Source organism: Dioscorea cayenensis, chromosome 5 (assembly GCF_009730915.1).
Source record: "Dioscorea cayenensis subsp. rotundata cultivar TDr96_F1 chromosome 5, TDr96_F1_v2_PseudoChromosome.rev07_lg8_w22 25.fasta, whole genome shotgun sequence".
In the NCBI taxonomy this organism is placed as follows: domain Eukaryota; kingdom Viridiplantae; phylum Streptophyta; class Magnoliopsida; order Dioscoreales; family Dioscoreaceae; genus Dioscorea; species Dioscorea cayenensis.
In genome coordinates, this window is record NC_052475.1 from 6418045 (window position 1) to 6426462 (window position 8418).

The window sequence follows — 8418 nt, forward strand, 5'->3', positions numbered from 1 at the left end:
ACATGGAAGCTTCGCTAAGCAATCCGAGACCAACTCTAGAGAGCATGTGAAGGCGATCACTTTGAGTAGTGGTCGTGAGGTTGAAGGTAGGCTTCCTGAAAGTGAGAAGTCAAAAAGAACACGCACTCGAGGTTATAGAGGTAGAAGAGGGAACAAGCAAAGAGAAAGAGGTGGTACCCCACCTTTTCAAGCCAAGAATCTCTTTATCCCTCTAGATTGAAAAATGACCAAGGGGATGAACAAGACAAGAAGTTTCCGAAGTTTTTCAAGCTAATTCCACATTAATATTCCTTTTGTTGAGGCATTGGCCCAAATGCCTAAGTATGCAGGTTCTTGAAAGACTTGTTGACCAACAAAAAGGAAGTTGGAGGAGAGTGCTCGAGTGATTTTTGATGCTTCATGCTCGGCGGTATTGCAAAAAGAACATGCTGAACAAGAAGAAAGACCCGCGGAAGCTTCATCATTCACGTGTAATATTGGCAATCTAGGTAAAGAAATGGCATTGTGACCTCAGTGGTCATGTACCAACGTCATGCCATACACCTTCTTTCAAAAGCTAGGCTTGGGCGAGCGGCTACCGGATGACTTTTGCAACTAGCGGACCGAACAGTGCGACATTCGAGAGGCATCATTGAAGACGTGCTTGTCAAGGTGGACAAGTACATTTTTCCGCTTGACTTTTGTAGTGCTAGATGTCGATGAGGATGCGGATGTACCCTTGATACTTGGGAGACCGTCTCTTTATGGACTTCCAAAGCATTGATTGACATGGACGGCGGAGAGCTCACATTGAGAGTTAGAGATGACTAAGCACACATGACAAGATTGCTGGGGTCCATGCGGCACTCTCTGACTTCGATGATACTTTATATTTCTAGACACCATCGATGAGATTATTGATGAATACATGCAAGAAATGTTCAATCCGATCCATATGAAGAAGGTCTTGTTCGACCAAGAGGAGGGCAATGAAGAAGTAATGATGCTTGGATTGACGGAAGAAGTACCATCTACGGGATCTTGAAGGAGGTGCTCCAGAAAATGAAGAGGAGCTAGGAGATGCCACCGGAAACACTCACGGCTATTGGAGACGTACATCAAATCAAGAAGTTGGATCGATCATTGTTAGGGGTGGTCCGAAGCCCGATACATACACCCTCTACTCAAGAGACTTTGCACATCATGCTTTCAAGTCATGGGTAAGAGGACAACTTTCATTCATGAACCCCCATGAGGTAAAACAAGGTACGTCAAGCTTATTGACATTAAACAAACGTTTCATGGGAGGCAACCCAAGTGTTTACTGTTTTCTTAGCTTTTAGTTTAGTTGTTTGCATGAATAAATTGTTAAGTGTTGGTGTCTTAATTTCTTAGATGCTTGTGCTGAGATTTTCCCTCAGAACTTTGAATTTTTAATCGTGTGTTTTTATGTGGAATTTGCATAGTTTAGCTGTGTGAGCTCTATTTCATGTTTTTCATCGTAAAAATTGCATAATAGAGGAGTCTCTCGAAAGTGTAAACATGTTCAAAAATCTTTTCAGAGCGTGCGATTTTTCTAAGGTATCACATCGAAGACACACGGCGTGTAATTTTTCGCGACGCCCTGATTTGTATTACAAGCTCATCCGTAGAAGGCACAAGGGAGTGTGGCCGCCCTCAGTGAAATCCACCATGCGATTGTCACAAAGACGCGTAGGGGAACATCCGCACAAAGGCAGGAATTGCTCCAGAAGCTTTGGCGGATTTTTCACGAGACAGCCAGGGCGTGGACTCACCCCCGTAGGCGTACATTGTGATCAACGCACGTATGTGTCACATTCTGCCCACTGCACCCTGCGGAGGAGTTCTCTCCATCCCGAGAAAACACAGGGCGCGGCTGGGCCCTCGTGAGTTGGCATGTGAATGTCCACGCTGCGCGTGAATTTCTCACTGCGTGTGCAAAACACTGTGTACTTTTTCTCGGATATCTCAGAAGCCACGGGTGAGTCACGTGCATCCCCTGTGTCGGGCGCACGTGGGCAGGTATTTTCGCGTATGCCCGTGGAGATCATTCGAGTCGTTGAGAGTTTTTCCCAAGAGCGCCTAGGGGTGTGCACCTACCCTAGTAAAGCTCTCCTGTGGGGTGCACGGGCGTGGGTAATTTCCACACGCCGTGTGGGTGCACAGAATTCCAAGAGACGTGATTTTTTCTTTAAAAACCATTTGAATTGCCTCATCCTCATCTCCGCCGCTCGAAAACCTCCTCCCGATCATCTTCTCGACCCATCATCGTTGTTTTTGGAGGAGTCATCGATATCATGTCGATTCTCGAATTTTGGCATTTATTTCACTCCCGGTAACCTTTTATCCTCTTCTTCCTTCGCCAATTATTGTTTTCATACACTAAATATCTTTCATTGTGAATTTTCATTTTTATAATGCATGGTGTACATTAAGAAAGCATCTCGGACGTAGTTCTAAGATGAAAACGAAAGCAAAGAATGAAGATAATTGCTAATCTGCTCAAGTCGACATGGGTGAGCATGATCGTGTTCGCCTTCACTGGACTATCTCGCCTTAGAGGAGTGCCCAGCTAAAACTCAAGAAGGAGGGTGCTCTCAGGCCGAACACGGTCTCGCACGAGCATATTCCTCCCAATCGAATATTTCAGGTCTGGGAGGTACTTTTGCTTAACAAGGGAAGCATGCTTCATTTGCTCCCTTACTTGGTCCAAGCACACTCGCTCCAAGCTCACCGATCTCACTCAAAAGCTCAACCAAAGAAGCTAGCAGCGTGCTTTAGCCCGGTGTCGACTCCCAAAACCGCCTCTTTTTAACTCCGTGATTCTAGGGTTTGAATCTCATCTTTGTTTGGGAGACACTTCTCCATGGGGAGGACTTTGATGTGAGCAAAGATTAGGCTTTCACCACACCTTTTAAGGGGATCAAGGATGAGTTGGAGGCATTAAGGGAAGTGGGTTAGCATATCGAGCCTCAATTAGGAAGACGATCTTGAGAAGGTGTGAGTCATGTCTTCTTCCCTTTAGTTCTTTATCTTTCTCTTCTTTGTTGTACCCATCTATGAGGGGTTAACTGTCCACAGTGCCCCAAGACATGAACTATGATGGTTTTTATGCCTTGACTACTTATTTTTAATGTCTATAGAGTTCTTTTAGATTCATGTGTTTAATCCTGTTTTGCATAACTTGATGTGTTAGATTGCTGCACAATTACCTTGGTAAACTTGGATGTATGGATTACCATAGTTGTGATTGCTTGTGTGATTGCAAAACTTCATGTGTTTGAAATGCAAAGTTATCTCGCAAAACTTGGTACTTGAGAACCATAGATGTAACATTGCTTGTGAGCACACACTTGGACTTTAGAATGTACTGCGGGCCTTAGAAGCAAGTCAGCATGCTACAACTTATAGGAATCATCCCGGGGCATTGCTTTCTTGTTGTTGAAAACTTTATTCCTAATACATCCTTTATCTCCACATGTTCTTACTCCTTTGTTTGTTTATTTTTATTCTTTAAACCAATCCAATTCTTGTTCCACTAGATATCATAAAAAGTGAGTACTTTAAGTCCAAATTCACGTAGTTCGATAACCTTACCTCTTATGGGGTACCATTGTATTACCCGTAATGCGACTCCATATACTTCGTGAAGAGTGCATCACCCCTCAAGGAGATCCACATCCTTAGGCCTTTGCATTTCATTGTTGTTCTTGTAATTTCTTACTTAATTCTTTAATTTGTCTTATCTATGCATCTAGTAGAGTAAATTCTCTTGCTTAAGATGTTAGGCTAGATAATAGGTGGTGGCGAGTAATAGTAGATATTTAACCTGAGGAATACAATCCTTGTGGTTTACATGAGGTATTAATTGGCGATCCGGTATACTTCGGGAAGTAATCACTCACTACTAAGATTACAAATCGGGCATGGATGCTCCATGCCTCTCGCTTCACTAATAGTTTTCACAAAACGAAGCCGATCACTCGGATTTTCAAGCTAGTACACCCTAGCCATTCCTCTGACAAGTGAGATCGAACTTTCACTAGCATGTATCTACTTTTCACGCCAAAGCCATATGCATGCCTATCTCATGAAGCCCAACAACCCTTGGTTGTCTCCTCTTGAACTCTAATGTAGCAGTTTATTGTTTGCCATATCTTCAAATAATTGTTCAACTTCTTCAGGAGGATATTTGTTACTCAAAGATCCTCCTAGCTAAGTGCATTAATGATCGCCTAGTTTGGGCCAGTTGACTATTGTATAAAATTTGCAATCTCGTCCATGAGCGGAATCCATGATCGCGGGCACCACTTTAAGAAGGTCCTTGAACTCGCTCATGTGACTCGAAAACAATGTTTTTAATTATCCTTGCTTAAATATCGAGATCTTCTTCTCATCATCGCTTCCCTTGCTTGGTGGAAGTATCTTCCGGAATTTCTCCACCAAGTCATTCCATATCTTGATCGAGACCGGTGTTAGGAAGTAAGCCATCAAGATGCTCGAACCTCTCAAGCTAAAAAGGGAAGAGTCACAATCTCATCGTGTCATCTATCACTTATAAAAATTTTGAGGATGGACATTTGGGTCGTTATCCGCTAGGCTATCAAATAGACAAGAGTTCTGAATTATCCCCATAGTGCTAACTTTTGATTTCAAAGTTGTTACTGCTCACATCGGGCCGCTTGCACACTAAATTTGTTGTCTTTAAAAACCTGGGCCTCTCATACTCCCGGCAATATTCTTCTTAGTTCAACAATGGCTGTCGATTCCGCATCGTCACTATCGCTATCCACTTCTATAACTAGCATTTTTCCCGAGTCTTCAACAATGCTAGAGCTTTCTCGCTTCGCTACTTCTTTTCTACTAAATCCATGGGATTAGATCAGTCAAGAACAATCTCATGTAGAAAAAGAGTAACGACAATAAGTCTTCAACATTGTATGAGAATAATAATAATATATACTAATAAAAAGAGTTGTCTAACACACTGCTAGAAGTTTTCAGAATCTCGCGACCCGTGTTCCGCAAAGGTGACAAAAACTTGATAAATGCGTTATAGGTGTCTAAATTATACAACATATGGGGCACGCAAGTATGCGCTAATACCTATAATTGGTTCATTATACCGCTAGTGCACATAGGTGATAAGTGCTTGTGATAAGAAGACAAAGTGTTCTTTCCTTATGATGAGCATTACTTTTTATGGGTTTTAACGCTAATATGTGTGTATTTATGTTACTTATGCGTATAGGGTTGTGAGCTTTAATCTTATAGAAAGAGCCAATGCATCATGAGTGCACCATTTTGGAGGAAATCTTGAGAAGGTTCAAACGCTGAAGATATAAGTCGGGTTCAAGATGCTAGAATGTGTGCCAACCACCTTTGTATTCGAAAGCTAGACACATGATTTTGGAGGGGCATGCAGGCAGCCACATTCTAATTATTCCCGGCTTGCATGTGTAACAAGACGCCCTACTAACGCTGTCGTTCATTGAAGAAGCAGCGCCTATGACGTAACATGTGCCCTTTTACGCTACCTCGATGAAAGCATGGGTTCGAGTCGAGCACGGATCGCGTGCCGACAAAGCGGAAACTTGGACGCGAGTGGAGGACTCTCCACAAGACCATCGCCATGACCACGTGAGGGAAACGACGGGTTCTTTTGGTTTTTCACATTCCATTTCATTGATTGTAATTAGCTCCATGGAGAGCTATACGATTCTAGTGGGTACTTGGATTGTGGAACCCTAGGATGTAATTGTTTTTCTAACCTTTTATTATGCTTCTATTAATCGATGTTTTAACTGAGTTCCAATCTTGAATGCATTGATTATATGAATACTCCCTTAGAGTGACACTAGGCTAGAGTTAGACAAAGGTAGATTGGAGAGGGTTGAGAGGGTGAGTCGAGAGGTAGCGGAGTGTCCCGCTTTCCTTGTGATTTATTTTACCTCCAGTTCCTCGAGTTCTGCGGTCATAGTAGAGTGAATGGGTTAAGGATGACCTTCACCGGGCTTGAGTTGTGAGTGCAATGGAGTGAAGCGTTGAAGTGATTTTAGCATCTAGGGCTTAATTGTGACTAGGGACTTTCCGCATGGACCAAAGGGTTAAGTCTAAATATAGGAAGAGGATTTATCACTTGGAATCTCTAGAACTCATTGCTATTCTATACGACAAAGTGCGAGGTAGAGAATATTGTTCAATTTCTCCTCCGCGGGACATGGTATAGGGTTAGCATGGTTGGACTTAGATTTGGGACCATGTATTAATAGATCTCCATGACTCATTAATACATTAGTTAGGAAGCTATTATTAGAGGATTTTGCACTTGAAACGATTGTCCCAGTGCGGATCAATATCCAAGTACCCCATTTATATCGATTGCCTTTATCTCCTCTTTACTTGCTCTCTCTCTCTCTCTTTGTCTCTCTTACATTTGTTTGCATTACATCTTTGTCACACAAATCACTATTCATACTTCGCTAGTTAAGAAACAATCTAAGTATACTCCCTACTCCTCGTGATACGATACCACCACCGGGTTTTATTACTTCGACAAACCCGTGCACTCATGGGTACACACACAAGGGGACGTTGTCAAGTTTTTGGTGTCGCGACTGTGGAGTAGGTGTTTACAAATACTTTGACTTTATTTTTCTTAGCTATTCATTTGTTCATTCTATTTTCACATCTTCTATTCTCGCCATCATTCCGAGTTGTTTTTCCTTCTTTTTAGTGCGCTCCGTGTTCATGAGCCAAGAGAACCCTTTGATATTAATTGAAGGAGACCCCGAGCTCGAACGCGTACACTTAGAAGGAAAGGGAAAGAACCTCGCACAAGAATAGTCTAATCTAGTCGATTTCGGAAGTTAAAGCGCCGGATAATATGGCTGAAAACAAAACGAGCAACGAGGATATTATCTAACTATGTTAGACCCTTTCAATATTGGGGACACAATCGAGGTATTGTGCGTCCCCGATTACAGCTGAGAACTTTGAGATGAAGCCGCCATTCATCCACATGTTGCAGCAATCCACACAGTTCAATGGTTTGGCCGATGAAGATCCAAACAGTTATATGGAGAACTTTCTCGAGGTGTGTGATATGCTCAAGATAAACAGGGTGACGGATGATGCCATCAAGTTGAGAGCCTTCCCATTTTCCTTAAAGGGGATAGCAAAGTAGTGGCTACACTCATTCCCTAGAGAATCAATTACCACATGGGAGGAGATAATAGAAGCTTTTTCACTCCAATATTTCCCTCCCAAAAAAATCTACAAAGCTTAGGAATGAGATCTTGTCCTTTGTATGGTTGGAATTGGAATCAGATTTGAGATGTGGGAAAGGTTCAAGGAGCTCCTGAGAAAGTGCCCATAACACGGATTCCCAGAGTGGATGATTGCTCAGACCTTTTACAACGAGTTGAATCCGAGCACAAGGCAACTCTTGGATGCGGCAGTAGGAGGTACCTTAGGTAGCAAAACCCCCGGTAAGGCCCGACAACTAATTGAAGAAATAGTGTTAAATAGCTAACAATGGAATGCTAGGGAGAAGAAGTAGGTGGCTGGGCTCCATGAGATAGATGCAGTAACTTCATTGGAGACTCAAGTGGAATGATTGAGTAAGAAGTTAGATGTTTTAACTTCGAATAAAGTGGTAGTCATGACTGCTTGCACCAGGTGTGGTGCAGGACATGCTCCCTCCGATTGCCCAATTTCTATTGGTGATGCATCTTCAGTTGAGAATGTGGATTTTGTGGGTAATGCGATGAGAAATCAAGGGAATCCATATAGCAACACCTACAATTCGGGTTGGAAGAATCATCCCAATTTCTCGTGGAGTAACCAAGTTCCACAAAAGGCCATGGGGCCATCGGGTTTCCAACAATAAGCCCCAAACATGGAGAATCGAGTTTCCGGTTTGGAGACACGGATGAACGATTTGGAGAAGGTCTTGACTAGATTCGTGCAAGCATCGGATATAAGGTTTCAATCAGTTGAGGCTACACTTCGCAACCACACCGCTTCTTTGCACAACCTTGAGAATCTAGTGGGACAAATTGTGAAGTCTCTATCGAAGAGACCACAAGGAAGCTTGCCATGCAATACCGAGACCAATCCTAGAGAGCATGTGAAGGCAATCACTTTGAGAAGTGGTCATAAGGTTGAAGGCAGGTTTCCGAGTGAGAATCCCAATGAACACGCACCTGAGGTCATAGAGGTTGAAGAGGGAACAAGCAAGGAGAAGGAAGTGGCACCCCTACCTTTCAAGCCAAGAATCCCTTATCCCTCTAGGTTGAAGAATGACCAAGAGGATAAATAGTACAAGAAGTTACTAAGCTTGTTCAAGCAACTCCACATCAACATTCGCTTTTGTTAAGGCATTGTCTCAAAATGCCTAAGTATGCAAAATTCTTG

At 42.8% G+C, this 8418-nt stretch overlaps 1 non-coding gene across 1 annotated transcript; it reads right to left on the minus strand.

The window, feature by feature from the left end:
- Positions 1–7280: 7280 nt before the first annotated feature.
- LOC120262673 lies at positions 7281–7386 on the minus strand. The gene has a single exon (XR_005536931.1). It is a non-coding gene; the product is annotated as a small nucleolar RNA R71 (small nucleolar RNA).
- Positions 7387–8418: the final 1032 nt, after the last annotated feature.